The 18,274-nt window shown below is 25.7% G+C and overlaps 1 protein-coding gene across 4 annotated transcripts in view; it reads right to left on the reverse strand.

Moving 5' to 3' along the window:
* Nucleotides 1-3,528: 3,528 nt before the first annotated feature.
* LOC147806822 (uncharacterized) overlaps nt 3,529-18,274 on the reverse strand; it is a 43,429-nt gene continuing 28,683 nt past the window's right edge. For 2 of the 4 annotated variants that reach the window (XM_087167280.1, XM_087167279.1), the window contains 3 exons: nt 11,859-11,960; nt 9,073-9,153; nt 3,529-3,999 (listed from right to left, as the gene is read on the reverse strand). The gene's annotated coding sequence lies outside the window, so the exon portion shown is untranslated. The remainder of the gene's footprint in view (nt 4,000-9,072; nt 9,154-11,858; nt 11,961-18,274) is intronic. The other 2 variants (XM_087167282.1, XM_087167281.1) reach the window with 1 other exon arrangement.

The raw sequence follows: 18,274 nt of genomic DNA on the forward strand, positions 1-18,274 counted from the left end.
CCACCTCAGTCTCCTGCAATCGTTTTTTTTTCTTCTTTTTTTTATAATAAACACAATAATATTTTCCAATAAACTTTTAACACTAAAAAGAAAATAAATAATTTTTAATTGTAAAGAAAAGTGTTTCTCTAATAGCCATTTTCAATGTTTGTATTATTTGTTTGTTTTTTCCTGAAATTCAGCTTATTTTATTCATTTTTAGTTTATGCATAATTTTAAAATTATTATTGTTTGAACGATAACAAAAATCAATTCTTCACTACTTCAAAACTATTTTTTTGTTTTTTAAATCGGTGTTCCGCCACATCAATCACTTAAAAGTTCTGTAGCCGGAAAAAATTGGGAAACGCAGCTCTAGGGAAAATTTGTTTTCTTATGATTTTATATCCTTTATGGCATCTGCAGCGTCTATTAAAAATATATATAATTCAACCTTCAATATAATGCCAATTTTTTAACAAAAAAGTTTTTGTTTATTCTATATGTATATATATTTTTAAATTTATCTTTGAAATTTTAATTGGGCTCCATATACCCTTTAAAAAAACGGTTTCCGTGATGAAAAGCCAAATAAAAAGTCTTTTCTTATAATATTAATAGACTTTTAGCAATTTTCTTAAGTTACGAAATTAGACAAGAAAACAGATTTCCTCCGAATAAACATTCCACTTTTTCGCATTCGGATAAATATCGTTCAAATATAAGGAGTAGCTGCAATCTAGGAATTATGGTCAGAATATATTGGTCAGGAGGGCAGTCTGAAAGTTGGAATCTTTTTGAACGAAATGTATCGAATAATTATTTTAATTTTAAAAATACGAATTTTTTCAAAATTTGATATTTTGGAAAATATTTGACCCATTTTGCTCAAATTTTTAAGTAATAAATATAATTAACATTTGATAAAAACTACTTTCTGATAAAGGTATTTCCTGAACGAGAAATTACACTACGTTCGAAACGTCGACACAGAGCATTTCCATTTTCCACTATGATAAAAATCCCTCCCATCTGTATTAATACACCTTAACAAACAAAAATAAACACCTTTAAGCATTTTTTAAAAGCGCTACGCACCCTGAATTAGGATATATATATATATATATATATATATAAAATAAGGTTTTTTTTTAAAGAAATACATTTTTTTTTTAGTTTGATGCGTTGACAATTAAAATTTGAAAACTCTATTGTTTATCATTACAATGAATTCTTTGTGCTTTCAGATAAATCATGAATTTTCGTCAGATTTCCGCTTTCAAGAAAATATTCAACCTATTTCTTAGTTCTGAGGGGATCTGGCAGACAGATCTTTGTCTAACCCAAATTATGACGAGAAAGTTTAGAAATTTTAATTAACTTTTTTTAATTCACAATTCTTCATCCGAGCGACTGGTTTCGTAAAAATTTTCTATTTCAATATTCGTTTGCTTTTTTATCATAATTTTAATTTATTTCCTTATCATCGACTCATTGAGAGTAAAAGTCGCCCCCAATTTGTGAACCACTCTGCATGCGCTCTCTATCATTATTACAAGGAGAATACTTGTCTGCTATAACCTCCACTTCCTACAAGGGGCTGGGGGAATAGGCGCACTCTCAGAAATTCAAGTGAGGGGGCGATGTTTTGCCCCTCCTGAAATTTGAACATTTGCTGCTAAAATAAAGGCACGTGAAATTGGTAATTTTAGAAAATAAAAACTGCTCTTCTTTTCAATTTTGAAGTTATTTTCAACAAAAAAAAACTTTATTTTTTTTTTGAAACTTAATTTAAAGGGCCAATGATGTATTTCGCCCCTTCTAAAATTAGAAATAGAGAAAAAAAAAACTTTGTTTCCAACTTTGAAGCGATTTTTTAAATAAAAAACTTTATTTTCCTCTGAAATTAAAGTAAGGAAGCGAATAACGTGCTTCGCCTCATCTGAAATTTAGACATTCATGAAAATAATGTCAAGTTAAACTGATAATTTAAAAAAAAACAACAACGAAACGAATTACGAAAACTGTTCGTATAGTGCAAGCAATTATTTTTTACTTCGTAGCTTTTGGTTATCTTTATGCAAAACTAATTCATGCTAAACCATGCAGCTGATATTTATTATTTTTTTTACTGACAGCTACATAATTAAATAAAAATTTTAAAGTTACTTAAGATGTTAAGGGAATATAATTTTGTCGTCACTTTAAAAATTATTAAATTATTTATTTTTTATTGTTAACATAACCGAGAAACTTCGCTAATTTTGAAATTGTGGTAAAATATTGCTAAAAACTTCTTGGGAGTATTTTCTCATGTGTTAGAAACTTAAATACTGTAAGCTTTATTAAGATACTGTTTTAAACTGTTATTTAAATTACGGTTGAGTGATTTTTCCAGTTTTATACTAGAGCTAAATAAACTCGAACCCCTTATGTAAAAATAAAACTTTTTGTCATAAAAATTTTAAAATCTCTGTAGAACATGAAAATTATTCACGATATGGGAGAATTAACTGGTTGTGGCAGAAATACGTATACTAAAAGTATTATTCGAAACAAACAAAATGCAAAAATAATAATAGAATATTAACTGTACACAATTGTTAGAAAAAGTCATGAAGTCAAATGTGCAAAAACGATAAGATATTAAGCGCATTTTCGATGCCAAAGTTCAAGTGTCATTTGACCGGTTTGTTTAGTGTTAACAATCAGTTTTAAGCACAATTTGGAACATACACAAATTGTATATAATGCATCAGACTGTTCATTTACAGATCTTAATGTAATCCTAAAGGAAACCTTTGGGCATGTATTGCAAACAGACATTAAATTTCTACAGACATGTAACACAATTAGAATGAAAAATAATGACTTGGGAAAAATATGTGTGTTTGTCAGCATAATTTGAAATGCACAATTACACACACCCACACACACAAAATTGAAGACTGCTAAAAATTACTGAAAAATAATCACATATCTGTTTCAAAAATAAACGATTAAAGCCATAAAAAATAAAGTATTAAATTATAAATACACATATTTAAAAATATGCTTATTTAAAAAAGGATGTTTTAATTTGATGTATAGAGCAATTTACAAAAAAATGATAAAAATGTTAAATATAATGAAAAAAACAGATAACTGAACTGATGTATCATTGAGGGTGGTCAATTTTTGGGAGGGTGACCATCTCAAAACTTTGCTAACTAATTCAATTTTATTCTTACAAACTCCCATTTATTTTGACATAATGGCACTCTTAATGTCAAAAAATGAAGCTTAGACATTAATAAAATATTATCTATATTAATAGTTTTGCATGATGCTATGATAAGTGAGATATATAAGTGCCAGTATAATTTAATATTTGAATTCTGCAAATCGAATTCAAATTGTTTTATATAAAATTTTTTTTTGTTATTAGTTTTACTACCCATTAATTAATTAATGCAACAAAAAATGCGTGAGAAAAAAGTGCTAGTGTGGGGTAGAAATTCTGAGAAGAAAAATTATGAAAACAGATATGAGAAAAAATAGCAATATAAGGAAGGAAGAAAATTTTTTATTTATAAATCACATGCACACGCAATTTCAGATATGAACACGTATATCTTATAAATTATAATTTAACGTACAGAGTTTATACCAATATACAAAGGTTAACATAAAAGTTAACACAGCATTATAAAATTATAAAGTATTATAAAACCAGAATACCATATTAAATATCCACATGCAAAGGGAAAAAAACATTTTTTTAATATGTTTTCAAACATTGTAAAAAAAATAAACTTGAAGAGTAATTAATTTCACATTTTATTTTTATTACATTATATCACACACACAGTTTATTTAAAACACAAACATATAAAAAGTATATGTATCAAACTGTAAATGTAACCTTTATTTTAAAAACTTTTCCTTGAAAACTTAAATTTCAAAACTCCTTATGACATTTTTTCAATCTTATATAACAGTTTCCTTACAGTTCCACCCCAATGAGCCTTTATAACAGTACTGAAAATGAAAAAAAAAATTAATATGAGCTTTAAAATATTTTTGAATGATAATAAACATTTTTTTTTCCTTTTGTAGAATCAATGATTGAAATTAAGATAAACAGATATGTCAAATTAAGGAAGAAATCAAAAGTTAAAATAATACTTCAAAATCCAACAATAAATGTCCTTCACTTTATTGTTAAATCAAAGCATTTCTGCAACAACTCATGGTGGGTCAATGGGTGGTGGAGGTCCCTTAATTTTGTGACCAACAGCATAATGGTTTCAGTGTGGTAAGCATTACACACAATTTTTGCCTTTCAATCCCATACAAGCTTTTAACCATCAATCAGCAACTGTGTGTGGGCTTGTCACCATCCTTCATAATTATACCTCAGTTTGTTGTAAATTTCAGATATTGACACTCAGACATTGTTGTAAATTTCAGATAATATATATTAAGACAGATGGATTTTATCAAGAAGCTTAAAAAAATTATTATGTTTCATTAAAAATGTCATCATAATGAATTTGTACAAATTAAAACAAATTGTAAAAATATTATGTGAAAGATTAGCTAAAATAGATAGTTATTTTACATGTTAATTTTTTAAAACTGCAATACTGATCACAAAAATGATGATAAATTGAAATGGAGAATTGAAAACAGCTAACAATGCTGTTTTAAACAAGATAAGTCACCAAAACCACTTGATGCTTGGTTTGTGATGAAATTTAATGCATAATAATCAGAATTGGTTATACTGAGCCAAACTTAATCACTATTACATACTCAAAAATAGGGAAAAATCACAATGCTATAAATAAAATCTGCCACTCTGTCAAAAGATATAAAGCTAGTGTAAACATTTTTAGCATAATATTATGGGAAAAATTTTGTTCTGCATCACTTTGCGTTATACAATATTAACATGAATGATAATGTTATACAATCGTAACAAATTTGTAACTGTTAGTTAGAGAAGGCAAAATGATACAAATAATGCAAAAAAGTATATAAAATTCATATTTACAGTTAATAAAATTTAAAACAATTTAATTTATTATCATAGAAATAAACCTTAAGTTGTGATTAATATTTTAATCCAACCTAAGTCAAATTTTTTTTTAAAAAAAATACAATAACAATAATGAAAATTTTAACATCGCTGATTATTTATATATATATATATATATATATATATATATATATATATATATATATATATATATATATATATATATATATATATATATATATATATATATATATATATATATATATATATATGACATTAAGTAAATATCACAAATAGTGACAGTAAAGAATGTTAGACATGATTAAAGTCATAACTCTATTTTAATATATCCAGTAAATAAAATAATTTTTTAAAAAAAGAGGTTATTCATTCACACAGTATTTTATTGAAATTAAAACTTAGATATAATAACAATTTCAAAAGCTTCTTATAATTGCTGAAAAATAAGCAAATACAATTTTGTGAGAGGAGTTACTTAAATGCCCCTTTTAGTTTAAAAATAAAAATAGATTTTATAGAAATAAAATAATAATTCATAGTAAATAAAATTAAAATTATAAGTATTACATTTTCTACATATTTGTAACATTTCTTGAATTACAGAATTTATATTTTTAGGCTACATTATAGAGGCTTTTTGAGAAACTTTTCAAAGCTATTTTTCAATTTTTTAAGGCTATCTGAAGTCAAGACATTATACAAAATTCAGTTAAAAGAGTTGCACACTTTCTAAACTTAGATTTAATAATTTTATATATACTCAATATCTTATTAAGAATTCAGTTGTGATAAGTTAACACAAGGAATTTTCTAAGTAATATGAAAGAAAAATTCTCTTCATTAAACGAAAAATTTTGTTTTCATAATTATGTAATTTGTATTTAGGAGGGGTCATACATTAATGTTTTTCACTTATAGACCATATAACAAAGAATTTATTGTAAGAATGTAAAAGCACATGAATTTCTTAATTTTATTTTAATATGTGAATTTTTATGGGGAAAATGGGCTTTTTCATTCACACCTTTTCAAAGTGTTTTAATTGGTGCCTTTTGATTTTATTTAATCTCTTTTCTTCATAAAAAAGTTTCAATTTTTTCTCTTACAATTGCATATTTAAAAGGTATAATATTTCATTGAGTAAAGTTTCACTTCTGTTTCCCATCCCCCAAACTTAAAGTCAGATATTTAAAGTAAATTTCCAACTAAGCACTAAACATGCTAATTATGTATTGTGAAAACTTTGGTTGCTAAATGTCAAATTTGTTAGAAATGTTTATTGCAGTTTTTAATATTTGTTCACATTTGTGAAAGTCATTAGAAAAGCGCTCCTCTAGTTTATTTTCTGTTATCGTCTGTTACAATTAATATTATCAGATTGAACATTAAAAACCCACATATTAAATCACATAGGAATGAATGATTGTATGATTCCTTATTTTTTCTGTACAAGTGAAACATTGTAAATTTTTGACTATAGATTCCAGAATTTTGAACCCAAATCAGCTTATTCTACATTCACATTCATCACATAGGAATGAATGATTGTATGATTCCTTATTTTTTCTGTACAAGTGAAACATTGTAAATTTTTGACTATAGATTCCAGAATTTTGAACCCAAATCAGCTTAAAAGTAAGAAAACTTGTATTGCACATCACATCACTACTGTTCCCATCTTGCTTTTATTTAATAGTCATGACATAAATAATTGTTTATTTTATCATTGATAAACCTTTTAATAATATATCTTAAAGGGGAAAAAACACATTATATGGTTCTAAAACATAAACTCAAAATATTATTTTTCCATGTCTTGCAACTTACATACCTGTCACTACTGTGCCATTAATTCTTTCTTTTAATGATAGGGTGACTATTAGAGTGTTACAAGTTTATTGTCACAAATAAATGATTTTTCTGATTTTTTTTTTAAAAGAAAATAATTTTAAAGAAAAATAAACTTTGAGAAGTCACATTTAAAAAAATTGGTAAATTATTTACTTAATACAAATAATCAAAACACTAAAATCAATGTATCAGAAATATCTATAATTAGCATTGGTCACCAGTTTGGTTCTCATAAGGAACTTGTCATTTTGCTGTTCCTCACTCAGGCCTTTTTCTATTTTAACAAAGCAAAAATTAAGCACTTTTAAGGACTTTTTCTTGAAAAAATTAAGTACTTCTATGAAAAATTATGGACTTTAAAAACAGTATGATTGTTTATCATTGAATATATAGTGACAGTGCCAATTACATCTTTCTAAAAAATTCAATAAATAAAAGAAATAATTAAAAAAAACAATTTAATTATAATGTAAGCACTGATATAATTATATTAATTAACAGAGGCTGCCAATGAAGTACCATGCAATTTTCGCAAGCCTGGGTTGGGTTTTTTAAAAAACGTTTCCAGATTGTTAAAAGTTAACATCATTCAGGTTATAAAAATTAACGTATGAAACTAATCTGTACTCCATTTTTAATGATTTCATAGAAATTGAATTGTAAAATTAAGTGCAGAAATTAAGATTTGCAATTTTTTCATTTTATTAAAAAAAAAGAGTAAATAAAGAAATTTGACAAAAACATTGAAAAAATTGTTTCAACAAGTTTTTATATTTCGCTACTAGACAAGCAAATGTTCTATATTTGCTTTTATGATCAACTTTAACAAAATTATTATTTCCAGCTAAACCTGTTATTAGGAATTAACTTTATATAATGTTACTAAACATTCGGGCAAAACACATGAATTAATTTTAAAGCAACCAAAAATTGAACAAAAATTAAAAACAGTATATTAAGTAGCAATGTTAACTGAATAAAATGATTATTAAAATCTAAGGACCTTTTAGTTGATTAGATTTAAATTTTTATGAAACAATTTGCTTATCCTTAAGAAATAAAAATAATAGTGTAACAATCTAAAACTTTAAAATAATTTTACAATGCAAGAAAACAAATTATAAATAGTTACCAAATATTTAACTTTCTTGTCAGTAGCAAATCATGCTTTATTTAGTACTCAGGAAAAAAATTGGTTTTCAACAAAACCCTAAAGTTTTTGATGAAAAACCTAGGTACACTGGGATTTTTCAAACCCTGTACAGATCCCAACCAATGAGAACCAATGTACAGATCCCAACCCTGTACAGATCCCAACCTGAACCAATACAGATCTATTTAATTTTCAGCACAATCATGAATTCTAAAAATGTTATGCTTTCTATAAATTTACAGTTACTTATTACACATTGAAATATTATACAAATTTATTGAATTCTTCAAGATTTTAGGAAATAGTTTTCGTTATGGATTCCAGTTCAAAAATTTTTTCTGATACTTCTTTTCTTAACGTTTTACTTAATTCCTATAAGAACTAAGAACAGTAGAACTAAATTTCTTGAATTCTGTCAGTTTTGAAGGTTGTTCTGGGTTTTCTACTTAGGTACCTTAAAATTGCCCTCCCTCCTCCCAAAAAAGCACTATCTTTTCCATGTGCAGTATCCCATACTATTCTTTTCTTTTAGAATGCTTTACTCTTTTCATAGAGTATCATTCTAGGCAAAAGCAGAATATATTAATGACAGAACCAATCATTAAAAGGACATTCTTTCTTCCCCTTGACTGCAGCCCCTCCCCATTAATTTTATTTTGAAAGAATTTATCTAACAAATAATAAAAAATACTGAAGTGAACAGAGAAATTTTTTCCGGTCTGATTTAAGAAAAAAACTAGTTATTTTATCAAACAAATTTAAAGAGTGTGTCAAAGAGTATTTCACGAAAATCAAAATTAATTTTAACACAATATTTTCCATTTAAAAAAAATTCATAATTCATATTTATTGCTAATAAATGTGAAACTTTCTCATGAATCAGTCATACTTTCCGTTTCAGAAACAAAAGATTGAATGTAACATTTACAATACTATTTTTTGTATAAAAATAATAATGTTGATTAAAGGTTAAAAGAAATACAAAGAAACTTTTTCATTACTGACATCATATTTCGTTTATCAGAAGAAGAAAAAAAAGAATTACTTTTCACATAGCTGAAACAGCAAGTATGCAAAAATGATGATGGAGCAGCAGCTGTGGATTCCATTCCTTACGTTTCTGCCACTAAATGAAAAGAAAACAATTAAGGACAGTGAAAAATACACAAAATTAGCATTCTATTTCTGATAACTATGAACTACAATTACTATGAACTAAAAACTACATAAAAAAATGCATGGAGACAATTTCTTAACAGAAAAAAAATGGTTACAAGGAAAGAAAACTTTTTATAGAAAAGAAATTAGGTTAAAAGGTCTTTATATAACTTGTTTATATATTAAGCTATCTGTAGAAAAACTAACTAGTGAATTAACATTAAAATAATGAAATTTAAACCACTTTCAGAAAAATTTCTGTTCTACATTTTATATATTATAGAGTAACAAGTATAGGGAAACTTTCATTACAATCATGACTTAGGTAAAAGTGTAAAAACAATAAAAATCTATAAGCAGAATCCTTAAAAGTTTGTTTTGATTTTAGTGTTTTCCCCCTTAAACATGGTTTACATATTAAAAAATATTAGTCAAGATAAGAGTTTTAAGTAGGGGTGCACAACCTATGTCCTGCTGGCCACATGCGGCTCATGGGAACTTCTAATCATAGTAAAAATTTCTTTTATTAAATTATTTAATTTAAATTTATATTACTCTATAAAATACGTATTTTTTTCTTTTTGTTTTTGCACTTTCATTCTGCAAGCTTCCTTTTGGTTAGAATATATATCACGTCTTGCAATATTTATATATATATATATATATATAATTAATAAATTAATTATTGTGAAAAATGGAAAAAGTTTTTTTAAAAAATACATCAGTGTTTCTAGTTTTAAATAAATTTAAATAATTAAAAGTATTTAATTTTCTGCTAATATGTTATTAAGTTTACTTATGAAAATATCTGGTGCTTAGAACACTAATGTTTAGATAAAAATCATTGTGCACCCCTAGTTTTAAGAATAAAATAGAATCAAGTTTTTCTTAAAATACACAGTGAGGTGGCAGCTAAACGTTTTTAGAAACCTCGGTTATTAAGTTATAATTTATAAGAAATTTTTTTTAATTTGTTTATTATAGTTCGTTTTTATAAGCTACAATTCAAACGATCTACAATTTAATCCTTTTTATAAGGGACTATTCATTACAAATCAAAGGTGCAGGAAAACGACGAATGAGAGTTAACCAAAAATATTTTGGAAATGTATGAAAATTAATACATTTGTAATGCATTTAAAACATTTAATTGAAAAAATTATTCAAAATATTTATGCAAAAATATTTACGGTGCAAAGTAAAGGATAAATAAAAATCATTAACATATTTATAATATTTGGAAATTTTGGTTTTCTTGTTTCTTGGGGAAAACAATAAATATTCAGCAGCTGTTACAGATTGTAGCTGTTACACATGTCTGAAAATTCCTGTGAATACAAAAAGCCCCTGATTGGTTTAAAGATTTTCAGGCCTTCTGCAAATATTTGCTCTAATTGTTTGTGTTCACTCTTCATTGGTATTATATTGCACTTCTACGACTACTTTTTGATTCAACTATATCACAAGTTTCAATATATTTATCAACTGATGCATAAACATCAAACCTGTAGTTTGAGGTGTTTTACTCAAACTGTAACATAATCCACTTTTTTCGTTATTAGCATCACCATTCAAGAGATACTGTTCTGCTTCTCAAAACAAATTAATTTCAACATTATGGTTAAATGTTGGCAGAAATTTTTAACAATAAACGAAGGAATTTGCTAGTTTCAAAAATCCTCTGAATGGGTACTTTAAATATTATACGAATAGAATTTGTGATGGAACTGTTAAAACAATACAATATATGTGAGGAAAGGAAAGATGCAGAAATTATGGATCTAGGTTTGACTATATTTAATAACAACTTAATTGATAACCATATTTGCCCATGCAATGAATGAATTGTAAACTTAAAACATTAATATATATCAACAATAATCTATAATTTGATTTATTATGGGCTAAATTGTGTTATATTCATATTATATTACAGTAAAATATACTTTTAAGAAAAGTTACGCAACTATTAACCCTGTAAAAGCTTATTATTGAATATCACTAGAAAAAAAATTATGTATAAATAGTATATTATACACATTACATAATTTCATTAATCGTGTATAAATATTATGCCAGTATAAGAAGAAATTAGGAATAATGAATAAATATAAATATTTTGTTACATTACGTAGAAATATCATAAAAAACTACAACAGCTACTTTTCATGTTTTGAATTTGAATAATGAGGACAATAATATTAGGAATATGATCCATACACAAATAAGGAAAAATTAATTAATGAGCTTCATATTAAAAAATAAATAATTTACAGCTAAATTTTTGTCAATATAATAGGAATACTAATTTCCATTATGAAACAATATTATAAAATTCCAATCATAATTAAAGAAACTTTAAACATTTTAAAATTTTGTATTAATTTTTAATAGTTGTTTCATTTTAGTACACTTAACATATTAATTTAAAACCAGGTTAGATCTTCATGAAAATAGTAATCAATGTAAATAAAAATCTCAATAAAATAGAAAGAATTATAAACAAAAGAAGAAAATTATAAACAAAAGAAGAAAATTATAAGCAAAAGAAGAAAATTATAAACAAAAGAAGAAAATTATAAACAAAAAAAGCTTAAAAAACTCTCTTTTTTTTCATTTTAAAGCAGATTATTAGCTTCTTCAGATTCTTCAGATATTATTCAGATAATTTACTTCTGCTCTACCAACTTGAACATCAGAGAATGCTTGGAATATAAAAAGGAGAGTCAATTTTATGGCATCAGAAATAGTATTATTAAGAGGAGCAGCTCAAAACTGAAATCGAAAAATTTTAAGTGTTAAACATACTTTTAAATGATACATGAGTGATTACTTTCTAAAAAATGTACAAAACTGTACAATGTACAAGAAAGAAAGCTTATGTAAGGAGCATAAATATTTCTTGATTGTGCAAAATTTTTTTTATTGAAATATCATCTTAAAGTAAAAATGAATAGAAAGAATGACAAGAAAATTACAAGCCATATTATTTAAAAAAATAAAAATACCTTCATTTGAAAAGCCTTGACACAGACTTAGATCTTTATTGAGTAAGCGAACATAACTCAACAAATCTACTTCTTATTATTTTTTTAGGATAATGATCTGTGTTAACCTTGAATTTAAATGTTACAAAACACTATAATTAGGCAAGAGTTAAAACTTACTTTTTTACATAGATTGCCAGTGCTTTAATATAGTTAAAACATAATTCTTGTAACAGATTCTATATTATATGGTAAGATTGAAAGTCTACAAATTTTTTTAGTATTTCATAATTAATGAAAAATGGAAGAGATTTAAGTTGCCTTATTAAAGTAAAATAATTTTAAATACACTTTTTATTCATTATCTGCAATAAATAAGTACACCTATGTGTTTCAAGTTGTTACTATACCTTTTTATAAGTCTTGAAAGTTATGTTTCATATCATCAATGGTTATTTCAATTGATTGTAAAACGAAAAGTTCAAACTATGAAAATAATTAGTAACCCAAATTTTTTTTCAAAAAACTATTTAACAAAAACATTTTTCAGGAGAAATTTTGATTGGACCCTAACTTTCCACCCCTTGAGTACAGCCATAAAGAACGTTAACTCAGACAACCAGTTCAGGAGCACATTTAATAGTTATCCAATATAACTGCTAGAAATCTCATGCAGAACAATTTATACTAGTAATTGCACACTAGTAATTCATATAAAAAAAATTCATTGTCTACTTCTTAAATTTTACAAAAATTGTGAAAACTGAGTTTATCAGTGCCTCTTTTTAATATTAATATATCTTTTGGAAGAGTTATAATCAATTTCATAGAAAATGTACTGCTTATTGAATAGTGGAACATGCTTAAAAATTCAATAATCAGGATTACATGTAAAGAGCAGGGTAATAACAGAAAATTAAAAGAAATAGCATCTTTCTATTTTAAGGTAAGAAGTAGCTGATTGAGCAAGCAAAATTAAAGTTTCCAATAATATGTACACTTTGGTTACGAATAATTGGGCAATTGAATCAAATAATCGATATAAACAACTTTATATACTAATTTGTTAATATCAAAAATAAAAACTATATTTTTATACATTAAATAGAGTTACTACTGAAACTGTCAATACATTTTATTACAGATCAACTCGAATATATTATATTATTAAAAAAAAAATTTGCACTTGCATATGGATGGTGTTTTCTACACTAGGGAGCGCTGCAAGCTCGGGACTGCCCAAATTTCCAGGTTACTGTTTCAGTTGTATTTTAAAGCCATTTGGCATTATTGTGTTTTGAGATTCTTGCAAACAATGCATTTGATTACTTATTACTTATGTTTACAATGCTAACAATACTTGTGTTTACAATACTAAAAGTGCTAACACTAACGTAAGATGGTGCACAGCTTGCAACACGAACAAACAGTAATAAACAAATGGAAAGAGGCCAAATCAAGACTGCCAAAAAAGCGAGTTATTCAAAATCTAACAACCATGTCACATTTTTTAATAATAAATAACAAAATAACTAAAACAAATTTTCACTCCAAACTCCCCAGAATTACATAATAACATTAATATCTCATGAAATACGGCAGATTTGAGCTCAGAAATTATCTAGTTTACTTCTTTTATTGAAAACAAAATTATCCGTTTGAAAACATCGCCTATCAGAATAACATGTAGTAAGCAGCTGCAAGCTTTTTAACCGGAACTATAGTAGGTGCCGAGCTCGAGATTGTTATTGTTTACATTTCTATTGAAAACACCCTCCATTAGAAAGAAGATAAAGATTTTTAAAGATTAAAATATTTTTTTCAAATCTGTATTATTTAAATAATTGTATTTTTTTTAAATTAATAACATGACTTAAACATAAACAACAGAAAGATTGCTAAAATTCAGGCAATAGCACTATTTAGACTAGCTTCACGAGACAGAATCCACAGAAAAACTGCTCCAATCGTTATGAGCTCACGCTTGAGCAGCGAAGATGTCATGTGTAATAAATTTGATTTGTAATAATTAAACTTAATTTTTTAAACCTTTAAAGCAATAAGTAATACATTTTTTCATGTCTGTAAAAGATGACTAAAACTATAAAATAAAGAACTTCGTCGCAGCTTAAAAAAAAAAAAAGATGATTGAATGTAATGATATAAAATTAGCTTTTCATACTCAAGTATTTGTTTACACCCATTTCTGCCTTTTTTGAAATTAGTTACTAAGCACTTCTTTCATGTTTTCATCTAACTCTCTATAAAATTTGAATTTCAAAAACTAAAATAGACTTTGCAGATAAGTAAGCTACAAGCTTAAAAAAATTCTTCCACGCAAGTGTTCTAAAATAACATTCAGTTCAATACGGACGTGTTTGTAATCCTGAGATGTGAGGGCCTCAAAAATTGCGCAATCTTCCGAGTTTAATCGGTAGTGGAATTTTACGAACAATTCCGAACAGACAGCTGTCTGCCATTTCCAAACATGCTTGTATTCATAAAATCCGATGAACTTCTTTCATATTTTTAAAAAATTAATATTCTTTATTTGTTTTGCCACAGATTTTATGCAGTTATTCACGGATTTTATGGTGTTATTAAAAGGTATGGAATTCTGTAATAAATATAAAAACATTGAAATGCATGTTGATCATTTTATTGAGTTAGTGTTTGGAATTTTATGACATGTTTTTCGCTTTTTTAGTTCGATTTCTTTTTTTTTAAGAATATAACATTCCTTAGATCTTTCTATTTAATATTTTAGTTTCACGAGTTGCTTTGCACCAATTGCTATTAAATATTTTATGATATTCATTATCAGATATAGGTATAGTTTAAAATTGTTCTATGCTATCCCTTCGAAGATAAATAATGCGATATTGAAGTATATGAATGATTTTAAAAAAATCCTCCTCCCAATTAAAAAACCTAGATATCTATTTTCTCATTCCTTAAAAGACTTTTTTTTTTATCTAGCTTACTTATTTGTAAAAAATTCCATTAATATTTAAAATCGAGCAATTTAAATCAAAGTAATTTAGATAGTGTTTATTGATTAGTAGTAGTTTTAATCTGCTTATCAAATATATGGGATTATGTATATCTTAATATGTTTTATTTTTGTGTTATTCTAGGTGATCTATGGTTCCTGTTTTATACTAAGAAGTACTTATAAAAACTATTGTTGGCTGGAAACCTGTAATAAATTGTCCTACTTCTTTTTGTGATAAATGAATTGTAGTGGTATCATCCTGAAAGAATAATCTAGCCCAGAAGAAGTTGGATAAAAATATAAATTACATTATGTCTCGTAATTGTATTTAAAATTGTCCGCAATGTAAATAAATAAAATCTCTATCTTCTTAAAGTGATAATGACTTATGAGTAGAATTGTTGATTTAAAAAATTCTTATGAAAAAAAAATCTACCTATTTGATTTATATCATATATTTTTGTTTTGTTTAACTGAGACATTTCTCTTAATATATGCATGGAAGGAAAAATATTCAACAATTAAGAATATTTTCTAATTAAGAATTAAATATGTACTTCAATTTATCATTATTATTTATCAGAAATTTAGTTGATGTAAAAAAAGTTTATTTGATGATAAAAGCTACTGAGTTATTTTAATTTTATATATCATTTAGTGTTATTATATTTCATTTTCAATAATTGATTATTTTCATTTAAAATTTTTATTTTGATATCTTGTCTATTACTAATGTGTTCTGATATTAATTATATTAAACTTTTGATTTGGTTATACTTTCTTATCTATTTAATAAATTAAATTCATTTTTTTTTTAAATATTGTAAAGATGTGTATTAACTTCTTGAAAAAAAGTAAACAAATGAGAGTATCTCGTCAGACCTGGTATATTTTGACTAAGCACTTACTTCAGATGTTTTTAAAGTAACAGTCAATTTTTCAAAAACTCAGAATCTGCTGAAGTATTCGAATCTGCTAAAAATATTTTTATTTCATTTATCATGGTATGAAAACTTTGTAACTCATTTTACAAAGCTAAATTACAAGTTAACTTGATGGAATTTTCTGTAGCCTTAAAATTTTTTTTTATTTTCACATGTTGCTGGTTATCTGTGTTCAGTGATGTATTACAGGTGATGAACAGGTTAAAAATTACCTATAATATCACATATAAGTAGGGATAAAATTTTAAATGAAAAATTCTTTACATGTTGCAGCATTGTATGAAAATATGTTCTGTTCATTAATATAAAAATAGTTATTGAATCTGAAAACATTACCAATAATCTAAAATGTTTTCATTATATCTTTAAATCTAAAATAACTATTTTCTGTTAATTTAAATGTAATAATGAAAGTTTAATATATTCTAACAGTTATATATTATATGTTTATATAGTTTTAGACATATGTTATAGTTTCTTATATTCCTTTACCAGAATTTTTTAAATTCATGAGATTATTTTTTTCAAATTGTTTTTTTTTTTTTTTTAGTTTTCACTTATTTAGGAATTGTTAGAAATTAATTCTATCATTTAGTCTGCAGTGTTTTCATTTCAGAAAAAAAATGGGTGAGAATTTCTCACCCTTTCTCAAAAACAGAGTGAGATTTTAAAAAGTTAGGTGAGATTTCAAAAATTAAAAAAAAAAAAAAAAACACACTAAGAGACTTGAAAAAAAAATTTCTTTCATTATAATGCATTTTTAACATCTTCTAATTTTTAATGCATTGAATATTTTTGCTGCATCATCATATGGAAAATGTTCTACATCTACTTTTTCATCAGCTATTCTCATTAGGTTGCTCAAATGCGTATTTGTTTCTTTTTGATCGTTTCTACCCACATTTGTTTCATTTTCATTCGTCCGTTTCGGAGTAGAAGATATTGGCTTTACAAGGTATTTGTCCATCTTACATTAACGAGCAAAAAATTTGAACGTCTTACATGAAGAAACCTTACCTACGGTAAACACGTGGTTGCAGAGAAATGCGTTCTGAAAGAGGTTCCGTGGTTCGGAAGGATGGTGTTCTGTTGTTCTTAAAGGCTCTGAACAATACTGGTAAATAGGGAAGCTAGATAATGGGGCAGATGTTAAAAATAATAAAAGATCCAGGAAGAAGAGTGAAACGGATTTTATTCTAAATGGCGCAAATGAGAATTTTTTTTCAAAATGCGAGAAATTCGCGAATTTTGAAATTGGTCTATAGACTGCGCGAATTTCTCGCGGTAATCATTTTTTAATGCGAGAAAATAAAAAAATATGCGAGATTCTCGCGTTCTCGCGCTGTAGTGAAAACACTGGACTCTGCAATTATAATCTGTTTAAATATTTGATATTTCTTTTTTAAAGAGTTTTTTAATTTTTTCTACTAGGGTTGACATAAATCTATTTTTTTCCTACGTGGTTTTACTGTAATGTGGAAAAAAACCTATAATTCCTGTGCATGTATAATAGTTAATAGTAGTAGTCTCCAAGCATTGAAACTAATGTACTTGCTCCTTTTTTTTCTACTTATTTGTAGTGTCATGTGCCACTTTTTTTTAAAAAAAAGTAAAGTGGTCTAAAAAAAATAGTTTGTATCGACTTATGACAAATACACTGTTCACAAAAATTAAAGGAGCACATGAAATATTAATTTTATATACTTGCTCTCTTAATTCTTTTGAATAGTGTATTTTTAATGTTAGTGGGGAAGCAAATTTCAAACGCAACTAATTTTTTTGATTCTGATTGGCAGATATGCATATTGTATACACTGTTTGCAGAAAACTTGTCACCATCACAGACTTCTTTAATATTACTCACTTTTATAAATTTAAGTCTTACAATGTGTGTACTGAATTTTAGAGTAGGCTCGAAAATTATATGCATTTTGAGTATTCATTGTATATATATACAATGTATAGTAAAAACTATACAATTTAGATATAAATAAATGGTCAAAATTTTTATATTCTATTCTGCAAAGAATTTTAGAGAAATTGGCCACAATAATGGAAAATTTGGTAGGTCAATAACTAGTTTTATATGTTCCAAAAATAATTAATTTCCTTAAATTTAAAGAAAAAAGTGATGGTATGTATTACAACTAACATAGTTTTAAA

Source organism: Parasteatoda tepidariorum, chromosome 7, assembly GCF_982258835.1.
Source record: "Parasteatoda tepidariorum strain Cologne lab strain chromosome 7, Ptep-v5.0, whole genome shotgun sequence".
Classification (NCBI taxonomy): domain Eukaryota; kingdom Metazoa; phylum Arthropoda; class Arachnida; order Araneae; family Theridiidae; genus Parasteatoda; species Parasteatoda tepidariorum.